Source organism: Lycium ferocissimum, chromosome 4 (assembly GCF_029784015.1).
Source record: "Lycium ferocissimum isolate CSIRO_LF1 chromosome 4, AGI_CSIRO_Lferr_CH_V1, whole genome shotgun sequence".
Taxonomy (NCBI): domain Eukaryota; kingdom Viridiplantae; phylum Streptophyta; class Magnoliopsida; order Solanales; family Solanaceae; genus Lycium; species Lycium ferocissimum.
Window position 1 is genome coordinate 64,418,089 of NC_081345.1, and position 13,155 is coordinate 64,431,243.

The 13,155-nt window shown below is 36.9% G+C and overlaps 1 pseudogene; it reads right to left on the reverse strand.

Annotated features, from left to right (window-relative positions):
• Nucleotides 1–5,565: 5,565 nt before the first annotated feature.
• LOC132054266 (uncharacterized) lies at nt 5,566–12,151 on the reverse strand (annotated as a pseudogene).
• Nucleotides 12,152–13,155: the final 1,004 nt, after the last annotated feature.

A 13,155-nucleotide genomic window follows, 5' to 3' on the forward strand; every position in this document is an offset into this window, starting at 1 on the left:
AGACCATTAATGAAAGTAACCTTCTTTATGGGAATTGGTATTACATTCTTGATCTGCATGTTCGTAGAGGGTTTAACCATATTTGTGTAGTTTGTAGATGACGCAACATGGTTAGTAGATGTTTGGGCATTGTGGTCCTTTGTAGGGTTTAATTGAGGGAAATCCTTCTCTAACAGGCTAGATGAAGGCAAACTAACCCCTGGAGGAGGCTAGCCGCCGGCCATACTGGCCATGAAAATAGGGTTTAGACAAGGAGATATTGATATCTCATGCAAAACCTAGGAGAGAGAAGAGATAGGGTGTACATTAGAATTGGCAGAATACTGACAAATAGTGATTCAATGACAATACTACTAGACTACGAGGTTCACTATGTGAATGCAGGACTGTATGATCATTCTCCTGGGATCATCAACTGGGAAGGAGTAAGTCAGCAAAAATACATGTTTAGATACTTTAATAGGTGGAGTCTAGCTCCTGAATATGAAGAGAAGGTGCAGGAGGGATGGAAAACAGATAGTAGAGAAATAAAAATGTATGAACTTGTTGGTAAACTGAATAAGCAAAATGGTGTATTGAGGGGGCTTAACAAAGAAAAGTTTAGTGATGTGGAGAGAAGGGCAGACCAGGCTATGGTACCACTACTAGAATTCCAGGATTAGCTTCAGGAAAATCCAACTGCTTCACATCTTGTTAGTGAAGAAAAGAGGTTGACACAAGAGTGTTTGACCTGAAAAAGGCAAGAGAACGGTTTTTTAGGCAAAGAGTAAGGTGTTGTGATTACATAAGGGGATGTCAATACTAAATTATTTCACTCCATGCTTAATCTACGAGGAATACAAATAGAATGTTCACAACAAAGCACAGTCAAGGACAAGTACATAATGAGCTTTAGGGGGGGGGGGGGGGGGTTTGTTAGAGTATTCATTGAGTTCTATACAAACTTGTTGGGCAATGGCAAGGAGGAAGGGACCATGTGTGTACTAGCTTGGTCAGGCAGGGGCCTATTTTACAGGAGGACCAAAGAGCTCCATTGACACAAAATGTTACTGCAGAGGAGATAAAAAAGTAGTATGGACTATTCAAGGGGACAAATCTCCTGGGCCAGATGGATATGGGAGTCAGTTCTATAAAGACAGTTGGGATACAGTGGGAGTAGATGTAAAAAGCGGTGTAGGATTTCTTTAGATTTGGCAAACTGTTAAGTGTGGTAAACAGCACCCTCATCACCTTGATACCAAAGAGTAGCCATGTTGAAGGAGCAGTGATTATAAGCCTATTGCATGTTGCAATACAGTTTATAAAGTGATCACAAAGGTATTATGCAACATAATGAAACTAGTTCTCCCAATAATCGTCTTAGATAACCGGAGTGAATTTGTAGCAGGCAGGAGCATAGTGCAAAATATACTAATTTTTCAGGACTTGGTGAGACTATACAGGAGGAAGAAGACAACTCAAATTTGCCTTCTTAAGATTGATCTTCAAAAAGTATGTGATTCAGTGGAGTGGGATTTTTTGAAGGATATGATGGAAGCATTTAATTTCCCTAGTGGGTCATGTAGTGTATTACAACTACTCAATACAGTATTACACTAAATGGAGGGGTACATGGAAGCATTAGGGAAAGAAGAGGACTTAGGTAAGGGGACCTATATCCCTTTTGTTATTTGTCATATGCATGGAATAACTCACTAAGGTGCAAAATAGAGTAGGAGAACTGTCAGGCTTTAAACTCCACGCTAAATGCAAAGGTCTCAAGTTGAATTATGTTGAATTATCTCTGCTTTGCTGATGATATGTTACCCTTTTCCAAGGGTAGCTATCAATTAGTGATGTTGTTACTTAGAGGGATGCAAACATTCTCAAGCACCTACGGATTGCAAGCAAATGCAGGTAAATCTAATATTCAGTGCTAACATGGAATCTCAATGCTTTGAGGATATTTTGTGCTGTCCGTTTGGATATCAAAAAGGCAAGTTACTAGTTAGATATTTGGGGGTTCCAGTCTCAGCTAGGAAGATTACTGCAATTGATTGTGAAATATTGATAGACAAAATGGGGACAAGAGTTACGGCCTAGAGCTCAAGGAACTTATCTTATGCAGGAAGAGTTCAGCTTATAAACTCTGTGCTACTAAATGTGCATTCTTACTGGTCTTGTATTTTCATTCTTCCGGAGGAAGTAATAAAGAGGATTATAGCTATTTGTAGGAATTTTTTATGGGATAGAAAAGAGGTGCCTAAAAACTCTCCATTGGTTGCATGGGACTTGGTGTGTATACCTAAGAGTATGGTGGGCTAGGGATGCCATATAGTATAACTTGGAATGAAGCAGCAGTTTCAAAATATGGGTGGAATGTGGCTCAGAAAGTAGATAATCTTTGGATGAAATGGGTCAATCACTTGTATTTTAAAGATCAGGACTGGTGGCAATATTCTCCTCTTGCTGATTGTTGTTGGTATTGGAGGAAAATATGTAGTATAAAAGAAAGATATAAGCAAGGATATGTAGAGGATGGTTGGTTGAAAGTAGATGGAAAGTACAACATCCAGAGTGGGTATTATTGGAGGAAAAAATACTCTTTTGGTTAGCAATTTACAACAGACTACTAACAAAACAAAAATTCCAGAAGATCGAAGTTGTTGATGATACCAATTGTGTCCTATGTGGAGGTGCAGTAGAAAGTAGTGAATGCTTATTCTTTGGCTGTCAGTTTTCAAGAACATGTCTGAGCAATATCACGAATTGGATGGGGATGGGGGTTCAAGACACAGAACTCCAAGGTATCTGGAGGAGGATGACAAGGTAGAGAAGGGAGAGGAATTGTAGAGATTTCATTACAGCTGTGTTGGTGGCACTGATATACAATATCTAGAGGGAAAGAAACGAAGCAGTTTGGAAAATGAGTGTCCCTCTACCACGGCTGGTGTTTGAGCAAGTCAAGCAGGATTTATATAAAAGAGCAAGAGGATTCAGAAGGAAAGTAGACAAAGTAAGAGGTGGATAGAGAATTTATGAGCATAGATAGATAAAGATATAGATTATTTGTTTGTTCTTTATTGTTCTTAGGATTGGAGGCTGAAGGAATGCCTTAGTCTCAATAGCAGAGTAGAGTATGATGTAACTGTTTGGTCGGCTGATTAATAAAGCTTTCTTTTCACCAAAAAAGAATGCACTAAAGTACACAATATTAGAGCATCATTTTTATACAGATAAAAGAATAAGAGAATATTTATAGGGGAGGATACATGTTATATTATAATTTTGAATCAGAAGCAAGAATTTAATAAATGAAAGATCCATTCCTTGTACCAATAACAGAACCGGATATAATGTATTATAAAAGATTTATCTTTGATGATATAGAAATAACTAGAAGTAACTGTCTCTAATAAGTGAATCAATAACCTAAAAAATAAGAAAAACAAACTATTCTAATGGTTAAATAACACTAAATATTACAAAAGGTTTTGACACTCCATGACAGAGTTTCTAAACGAAAATCTGTTTTGTAGTCCATTACAAATGTTTTTTTAGTTAAATGATCCTTTTTATAGAAAATCCATAAAAGATAACACATGAAATCAATAAATAAGATATTGAAGATTCTTGTGCATTATTTTCCCTTTATTTTAATTATAACTCGTAAGTCGTAAACTAAATCCTATCTCCACTAATTTCTGCTATCTTCAATTCTTATCACGAGAGAACTGGAATGCTACATAGGAGACTGGCTATATGTTCGAATCAATTGAATAAACATGCACTTTAACACTAGCTGATTTAGTTGATGGCTCATTTTTTTTATTAATTGGGCTTGGATATGACTATCATTGTACTCAGAATGGGTGTACGACCAAATATGGGGCAATTTGCAGGATTGGCGGTGGTCTTTAATTTTTGCCCTTCTGTCAAGAAATTAAACGTTACATTTTAAATTTACCCACACTGTACAGAATTTGCAAACCATAAGGCCCAACAAGCGCAGACTTGTAATAGACGATTTATAATTTGCACAGCAACAATGCAAGAAAATCAAAGACTACCAATTTGAGGGGCAAAACTTAAAGACTACCAATTTGAAGGGCAAACTTAAAGACCACCCCAAATGAAGGACAATCCGCGCAAAAAAAAGCCAAGTATGTGGATCTTGGATAATGGGATAAACTGTTGAATGGGCCTACATGATAGATGAGGGAAATGTAGAAAATGGTCATGCCTTTGCAACTCTAATCTATATTGAATGGACTTTGATCGCACTATGTGTTTTTCTGGTAATAGAGTATTAATATTTTTGTTAATAACTGAACTTCTCTTTTAGAGTGTTTGCGTTCCATTTCAAGTTTTGAACCTTCGTACAAGTCAATAGAATTATTTTAGACTTGCTGGGCGGTTTGAATTGAAATCTAAGGGGCTCAGATTGGCTTCGACACATTTGGAACAAGTTGGAACATTGCAGAAAACTGCAGCGCTGCGCTCTGGCGCGTAGGCTACACATCCATCGCGCATGGCTGATCGTGTGTTGGGTGCCCGTCGCGCAGCATGTGGCACAAGGTAAACATATGCAAAGTACAAGTAGCCCAATTTCGCAAATTTAAGTCATTCTTCATTATTTATGAGACATTAAAACTCACCTTTGTGATTGTAACACTATTTTGACGTTATAATGTGATTACCTACACATTAACATCTCAAGATCATGAATTGAATAGACTAAATTATAATTTAATGAATAAACTCAAAAATCACTAAATTAGGGATTTGAACATCTAGATGGACTCCAAATGAGATTTTAGGTATTTAGTAGCGTATCGGGTGTCGGGTTACGAATGAGTTGATCAAGGATTGATTACGGGGTTATTTTTATGAAACATTCTAAAAATATAGGATTGAGTCTAATGTGTATAATTAGCTCGAATCATACACGGATGATTAATTGTTAGCGGCAGAGTACATTTTTGCATGGATGCCGTAAGCGTTAGTGCTGGTACCTTTTAAAATTAGCTGGTCTTTAATTTTTACTTCGCTTGAAAAAAAGATGCCGAAAATATTTTGAGGTTTTGGAGTTCGAACCCCCGCTCGGTAAAAAAAAAAAAAAAAAAAAAATTAGAAGACGGGAGCTTTCGTGAAACCTCGGCCTTAAGGTCTAGATTTTTGCTCAAAATTAAGCCCTATTCGTGCAAAAAGTTAAGCACAGCATTTGCCTTAAAGCTCAATTCGCAAAGTTTATCTTAAAGCAAACCTCTACTACGAAACTCGTCTTTTACTTTTTTTTATTAAGTTCTAGTTTCTTGGAAGCAGGCGGTGGCGGGACAAAAATTAAAGACCAGCAATTTGAGGGACAAAAATTAAAGACCACCCTCGAACAAGGACAATCGTGCAAATTGCCCGCGCAGATATCCACAATAAACAACTTAGTTATCATACTGGATGAGGGCCATGATCTGCATTGCCAGTTAATTTTTCAAGCACATAAGTAAGCAGTACAATATTTACTCAGAAAGAGAAACTAAATTAAAAGATGGATGCGTGATGCATTGTCAAATATTATCCAAAAGAAGATCAATTCAATATTTTTACTGGACGGTTTGTACTATTAATACTTCTATAAACAGAAATTAATTAGTATGCCAGACAAAAAGGATGATCAGATAAATAACATCAATTCAGCTGCCTAAATACACTAATGGCTGTACTTCACAAAAAAAGACAAAAAAAAAAAAAAAAAAAAAAAAAAAAAGAGTGGCACTTCGGACGAATCTAAAACATCATACCAAATTAACAGCTTCAAAGACTAATATCATACAGTTAGGAAACATGGCCAAAAACACTTGTGAAGAGTCCAAGTCACCAGTAAAGAAACTAGTCAGCGTCCACCGAACCAATATCTTTGCTCACGATCTGCGATGGGAATAGTTCAAGGATTAGTTAGTAAGTCCGTTTGGATTTTTGGAGTTGACCAAATGGCAAGTTTGTCAAATTGCAACAAGCATAAAGTATCAATGTGAAATTACACACTTTGTAGGATTGGTTGCTATCATTATCACCCCAGCTTCCCAAATAGGGAGAAAGAAAGCATATATTTTGTTGATGCAAAGATTGTGGTACGTTAGAAATCTAGTCGATAAATTCTTGCAACAAATAAATTACAGCCACATAAATCTACTCGATAACAATTCAGGAACCATAAGGACGCAGCAAAAGCTTATTAACACAATGATTGACAGTTCATAATCAAAGTGAATGCAACTCCCTTTAACCCTTATTACCCTTGCACAAGATTGAAATAGCGCCATTCAAGAGATAATTGCATACTAAAAGCGCCATTCTGAGATAATAGCACCATTCTGAAATAATTTTGTTTAGCTAATTCAATAAAAAGTTTATTTTCTTTTTAAATTAAATTTGTTACGTCACTAAATCTTCCCAAAAAATACAATCTAGTAAAGATGATCATTGAAGCTAATTAGCTAAAGTGACTTTTAGAAGACAAAAAAAGGACCGATGACTTTGATGGCCAATTACGTAAAGCTGAGTGACCATATAAGCAATTAACTCTAAAAGCATAAGATGCAACAAAAGTCTGAAGTATACCTTTGCTCTACGCTCTTTCATTCCATCATTAATTGGCCCATCTAGTGCCCTCTCAGCAAGTTCATAAAACGTTGTATTACCTTCTGGACCGTTAACTTTCTCTTTGTGCAAGTATCTGTGAATGTGCAAAAATCAGAACACCAGAAAGCAGAACTATGTGACATGGACATGGATTCCTCTGGTTTGTTGGTTCTAACCTTTGTTGAACAATTGCTTCCAATGCTAGTTTGACGTTTCCATGAACAGAATGGCTTTCATCAGTTTCAGACAATCCCAGCCGTCTCAGATGATGCCAAAGATTTTCTTCAACACATTGATGGCAGAAATTTTAAGCTTCATTCCTCTCATTAATATTAGGAAGTAAAGGAAATAGGAATGGAAGAATATGTTCAAGTACAAATAAAATAGCAAATATACCTTCATTAATTTTGCCTCCAGCAAGCTGAACAATGCCAGTAACAACAAAAGTAAGAGCATTGCCATGTGATTTTTTTTTTCCTCCTCCACACATGCCTTGTATACATCTGCGGGTAGCTGACTTCTGAGAACATATGACTTTGCATCAGCTGCCACTGTCCATAATGAAAAAGTCCGTGTTGGAAATACACAAATAAATAACAAAACACACAGCCTATGGTTCCAAATAGATTAATCACACTAAAACAGTCTGCAGCTTAAACTGAAGAATTCTATTTTGCGGCCTCAATTATGAATACCACTTATTAAATACCTGCCTTATACATCACAGTCCAACTATAGATACGTGCATAGCCACAAAAGCTAGAATCTACAGGTTAGACTAGAAATTTATTGATAAAAAGTAGAATCTTAAGCCTCGAACATTTTTATGAAAGCAATGTCATATTTCCTTGTGAAACCTACTAATGTGGTGAGTTTCACAGTGGAAATTGGAGAAAACTGGAGTGTTGGTCAAAGGCAGCTTTTAAACTGGAGTGTTGGTCAAAGGCAGCTTTTCTGTCTTGGAAGAGCGCTGCTAAAGAAAAGCAGCATTCCAGTTCTGGATGAAGCGACAGCATCAGTTGATGCTGCAACTGATGCAGTGTTACAAAAGATTATCAGTCAAGAGTTCAGAAATCGATAGTTGTCACAATTGCTCACAGAATCCACAGTCATTGATAGTGATCTTGTCTTAGTCTTGAATGAAGTAAAATTTATGCATCTAAATCTCTTTATCCTATTGAATTGAATAAGCTGCTAATTCTTTTAGTTTAACTATGTGAATTCCTTCACTTGCCCTTGAACAGGAAGACTAGCCGAATATGACACACCAGCAAAGCTATTGGAAATAGAGGAATCTTTCTTCTAAAAATTGATAAAGGAGTATTCACCTGAGGCTACTGCGGAGTGCGAGATAAAATTAGTGGAAGTCAGCTTCAGACACTAATATAGAAGTTGTTGAAGAAGAACCTACAGAACAATCTTTAATTGATCGTGCTGACGATACTGTGGATAGCTGATCATGCTCTTCCGCCCCTGGCTTCTCTGATACCTAATGCAGCCCCATAAACAGTCTTCACTGGGGCACTGAATCCTTCTGCCTTGCCAACAACAAAGCCAGAACTTATCACTCAAATAAGCTGCTTGACACCATTGAAGAAGTCTTCAACCAAGACACCACTTAAAAATTCATCACCAGCGACAAGCATAGGGCAGATACTTGTTTCAGATGACAAGGAAAACTTGGTTTGTATTAAAGAAAGCAAAGACACTGCTGGCAATCACAATAAGCAATCTTTGAAAGATTTAAGCTTGAGGAAGATTACAAAAATGTTTAAAGAGCTACAGAGTAAAAGATCCTCGTGGAAAAGAGTTGCTAAAATCAAGGTGGCAAGCTCAAGATCAGCCTTGCAAACACTTGCAGAGATCGTTTGACCAGTGAAACCATAAATTAAAGCTCATAAAAGAGGCAGACCACTCCGCCTGCCAGTACCAACCAATTTTGAGCGGGATGATGGAAGATCAGCCTTGCAAACATTCTTGGTTTGCCACTTCTGAGACATATCGAAATTTTCGATCGCTGTTGTTTTTGTATTCCTTGAGTTTTTTCCAAAACTTGTATGAAAACTAAAATTACTCGCAAAGATATTCAGATGGAATGCAAGAGGTTTTTTGGATGGTACGCCTACAGATTTCTTCTTCCCCTTTGTTTTTTTTGCTTTTTCTTGATAGACAAAGAAGCTAAATCAACTACAACAACAACCCAGTGAAATCCCACAACGTGGGGCCTGGGGAGGGTAGAGTGTACGCAAACCTTACTCCTACCAATGTAGGACGGCAAGCTAAATCAACTACCTAAAGAAATATTCAACACTGCATGCAAACAATGCAAGATTTTAGTTACTCAGTAAAATCAACAATCAACTAAACCTTAGTCCTAAACTAGTTGAGGTTTCGCTATATGAATTCTCTAGACTATTCTGCCCACCCATGGGTACCAATGTATCCCTTCCTAGATGGGTGCATCTTGAGTAACTTAATATTAGTTTCTGTTATTACATTGGCCATTAACCTAGTGCATCCCATCCTCTTTTACCTGGCTATGTTTTGCAAGTCAAGAAGAAGCTATCCGTTTTATTCTTGAATACTGAATGCCTCCTATGACATCCACAGTAGAAGCTCAGGGATGGATCAAATCTTCTCTATCTACTCTAAAACTAAAAATAGAAAGGAAAAAAAAAAAAGAAGCAAAATTCTGTACTACGGTATTGAGGAAGACCTTATCTCCCTAAATATCTAGGGAAGCGAATAAAGACCACGCTCTTTCTAATCCCCCTCCCCCTGAAAAAAAAAAAAAAGCCAAGCGCCCGTTTGAAGCTGCAAAGGCCCATGCTACAGCAAGACACATTTGCGGAGTTTTAATTACTTAATCCACAACAACAACATACCCAGTGTAATCCCACAAGTGGGGGGTCTGGGGAGGGTAGGGTTTACGCTGACCTTACCCCTACGTCGTAGAGATAGAGAGGTTGTTGCCGATATACTCTCGGCTCAAGTAAAGCATTTCACAACAGTTTGAAAGAGGGGATACGGAAATAAGGAAAGCCGTAACAACGAAATAATGCGATAGGAAAAGCAGTACATAGCATCCGGGAAAAAGACATTAACATCAACTAAATAATGCGATCCAACTAAAATAGTCACATAAGAAACAATTCTCGTAGTCAATTCAATGAAGTAAGAACAATAGTTTAAAGAAAAACCTTGCTGAGATGCGCGAGGGTTTTGAGCAGCAGAAGAGCGGGAGCGTTGAAGTTCCCTCATTTCAAACCCAAAAATGGAGGAAAGCTTCGATTTCGCCTCATTGATAACAAAAGCAGGGAGATTTCTTTGACGATAATTCTTGCCAGTGATCAATTGGGTTAGCTCCTCCCCTGAACTCTGTTCACTCTTGAATAATACATACCGAATCACCTCTGCTACAAGCTTGTCTTTTTCCTGTTGTACAACACAGTAAGGGTTTGATTTCTCAGATAGTCACTCAACTAATAGCTATTATCTCAGAAATTAACTTTCTTTGTTAAAAAAATATAAATCTAGAGAAAAGGTGACTTACAACACAGTAAGGGTCGATTTCTCACATGGCCACTCAATTAACTGTTATTACCCCAAAAAGTCACATTTTTTCTTGATTTCAATTTTCTTTAACAAAGAACGTGACTTTCTCAGTTAATAGCTAGTCTCTGTGTCCCAATTTATGTGATACAACTCGAATTTCGAGAGTCAAACTTCTTTATTTTTACTGTGAATTCGAATATACAATCCTTAAAGTTTTTGAAGAATAATTTACATATTTAGGACAACATAAAAAGTACTACAAATCACAATAATTAATAATTTAAAATATTTAAAGGGCATACGAATGAAATTTCTTATTTGACTCTCGAAAAACAAAAAGTATCACATAAATTGTGACACGGAGAGTATAATTCCAAAAAGTCACCTTTTTTTACGGATTTCCATTTTCTTTAACAAAGAAAGTGACTTTCTGAGATAATAACTACTCCCTCCGGATCAGAAAGAGTGTCCACTTAGCCTTTTTCTCTTGGATCAAAAAGAGTGTCCACTTATCAAATCAAGAAAGAATTAACCTTAGTTTTCCTGATTTGCCCCTATTAAGTGTTATGTGATCAAATTTCAATACCTATTTCTTTAGGAACAGGACAGTTTAGTAAAATTAACTATTTTATTCTAGGAGTTAGTAGTTTTATCTTAAGGAGCCGTTTGGACATGATTTCATCTCATGAGCTGAAATCTCGAGATAAAATCATGTTTGGACATGCAATTTGGATTTCTTAAGTTGCAGTTTTTTTATAAACATAAAAACCCCACAAGTTGTGAAAACCATTAAAAAATTTTCAATTCTTATACAATCTTACCAAATGAGTAAATCATAGCTCATTATAAAATTAATACGCTAATAGAAGGCCTTTCTAAAAAATACAACATCAATTGATCAAACTTTAGTTCAATAAAAAGGAAAATTTAACATGAATAGTAATGTAACTCTTTCTTTAATATAATCCTCCCACATGGTACAAACAATCTCTTCACGCCAAGCAAGCATTTCCCGGTTGGTAAACATGATTGGTAAATATATCTACCAACTTATGGATCTTTTTTACAAAATATAAACGTATGGGTCAAATTTTACATTTATATTTTTTGAAATCATGATTTCAAATCCCAAATTATGCCTTTTTGGATGATTTGAGATTTCATCTCAGAGATTAAATCGCATGTCCAAAAGTTGATTTCATCTCATGAGATGAAATCGCATGTCCAAACGCCTACTAAGGTTGTGCAAATGGCAAAGTGGATACTCTTTTTGATCCACAGAGAATATTAGTTACGGAAAAGGGCCAAAATTACCCCTGAACTTTAAAAAATAGTTCATCCATACACTTCGTTATCTTTAGGGCCAATTATATCTTTTATCTATGGGTGTATATTATCGATTATTCTGCGTCTGCTTTATTTGTACGTGGCATCATCATAGCCCTTCAAAATTATTTTATCTCAAATAATTTTTTACTCACTAAAATAACTCAATCCGAAGGCCGAATTTTTTTTTTTTTAATAAAATAATACGGAATTATTTTATATTTTTTTTGGAAAAATTATCCGTATTATTTTTCTTTAAAAAAAAAATTCGGATCGGATTGAGCTATTTTAGTGAGTAAAAAATTATTTGAGGGTAAAATAATTTTGAAGAGCAGGATGATGCGTGCTAGTCAGTTAGACGAAGGGTATAATTGACTCATGCGATACAATCAGAAGGTGCATATAATTGGCCCTAAAGTATAACGAAGGGTATGAATGAACTATTTTTCAAAGTTCAAGGGTAATTTTGGCCCTTTTTCGTATTAGTTAAGTGACCATATTTGAAATCAACTCATGGCAGAAAAGTACAAAAAGAAAAATAAATATCCAAATTGTGAATATTTTTAATTAAGCAATTGAAAGGATGGGATATATATATATATACCTCTACTGAAATACCAAACTGAGAAAAATCATCTTCAGAACTAGACATTCTGCAATGGAAAATTAGCAATAAAATCAGTAAAATCGCGATTTCTATTTTCTGAAACCGGGTTTTTGGGGGAATCATAAAAACCATACCTTTTTTTTCAATGATTCTTGGGTTAGTTGTGCTTTTACTTTCAATGTTAAAGGAGAAAGAGAGAACAGAGTGAATTCTAATTGGCGGGTCTGGATTGAGATTGGGGCTTTGTTTTCTTTATTCTTTTTCTTTTTTTCCCGCCATTTTTTACTTTTTATTACTTTGTATTAAGTGTGAGCCCTAGTACGATGAAGGGTATAATTGTAAATACCTACCTCCAATAGGCATCCGTCCAAACTTCAGTGTCTTCCTGTTCCTTCCCCCGTTTGGATGGTGGTTTCCCGTGGTTCATTAATGTATGATTTTCTATGAAACCATGTTTATTTTCATTATTCTTAAAATTATGTGGTATGGTGTTGTAAACTCGTGGTTCATCCCATGGTTATATAACCATGAAAAGTTTCAATTTTTGTAACCACAGATTTGATGGTTTTTCCGTGATTACGTATTTCATTTCTCCATTATACCTCACCCTCCACCATCCACCCCCATCCTATCATTCACCCTCACCCCAACCCTGCCCCACCATCCACTATCCACCCCATCCCCACCCCCACACTCATCCTACCACTCACCCCACTTGTTCACACCACTTTGCTCACCCCCCACCCCCACCCCGCCCGCCTACCACCCACCCCCACCCCCAACTACCTCACTCCTCTGCCACCCACCCCAACCACCACCCACTACGCCTCACTACCGCCCAATCCCACCCCATAACCACTCACCCCCAGCCTACCACCCACTACCCCTACCCACTACCCCTCATCGCCACCCCACCCCCACAACCACTCACGCCTCACCCTACCACCCACTACCCCGACCCTCATCCCACAACCACCCACCTCACACCATCCACCCACTACCTACTTATTTTTTAAAGTTCATATTTTATTCTTTACCTGAGTTTTATT